Source organism: Arachis ipaensis, chromosome B07, assembly GCF_000816755.2.
Source record: "Arachis ipaensis cultivar K30076 chromosome B07, Araip1.1, whole genome shotgun sequence".
NCBI classification, from domain to species: Eukaryota; Viridiplantae; Streptophyta; class Magnoliopsida; order Fabales; family Fabaceae; genus Arachis; species Arachis ipaensis.
Genome location: NC_029791.2, coordinates 118428201 through 118429426, shown reverse-complemented (window position 1 = coordinate 118429426; position 1226 = coordinate 118428201).

The following is a 1226-nucleotide window of genomic DNA, read 5'->3' as shown; positions in this document are numbered from 1 at the left end:
CTAAGACTCACGCCTTGTCAAAAATCTGCCCTACACCGCTTCGAGTAATTAACTGTCCCGACTGGGTAGGAGACAGAGCATGTACCTGGCGTTTTAGGTAATATTGCCACCCCTAAATAAAATTTCACCTGGACTTCTATGCGGCCCATTTCGCAAAATCGTGACCAATTTCTTCACGATAACAAATAACAATCCAACCCCTAACTATCATTTTATCAAACTACTATGTTCCATTGTCAACTTTGCTGTGATATCTTAATAGTAAAATCATGCATTAGATATAACGTGTCGTTCAACTATTGGATTGGGACAAATCATTCATTTTAAACGTTCAGTGGGACAAATAAGCCTTGCCTCTCACTAAAATGATGTTATCTCTTCTTGTTCTTCCTTCTCATCTTTTTTATTGGTAGAAACAGAAAAATAGAAACAATTTCTTCACCTTTGGATTTCTCCATTTCAAGTATGGCAAACGAGGGAGTAGCTAGAAGAATTCAACAATCCTAAATCCATCAAATGCCTCACCTGCAACTGCCATCGTGGCTTCCACAATCGTAAGCCAGAAGAACTGTTCATCTTTTCTAGCTTCAAGTTCTATTATAAAAAATTGTTGTCACCCTCTCCAACCCAGTATTGTTATGTCGTCAAAAAATATTGCACCACCAATTTTTGCTACCGCATTCATGGCAGCATCTTCGAGGAAAGGGTTCTAGACAAAATTTAACCATGAGAAAACGGAGAATATCAAATTGGAGCCAAAGATGAAATTATGTAGTGCTTCTCTCTAAGTTTCGAAGTCAAATGAATAGGAGAATGAGGAAGAAAAGAGGAAATTGTGGTCATCACATGGAAGAAGACGTCATTTTTGTGGGGCTATTTGTATCAAAGTGAAAACTCATATGCAGGGTTTTTATGTGAATTTGATAGTTGAGAATCATTAGATGATTTGATATATTTGACTAAATTTTCATCTAACGATTCTCAATTATCAACTTTACATGAAAATAACTACATTTTAATTTCCATCTTGTCTTAATTGAACATTTTAGTGTGGGAGCTATTTGTCCCAATCCAATAGTTGAGCGATAGTTATCATCTATCGCACCACTTAGGATTTTGCCATTAACTTAGGATTTTGCCGTTAACTGATCATGGTGAATTTAAGTTGACAGAGGGGATTAATTATTTTACAGAGATGTGATAGTTATGAATTGAATTATCTGATT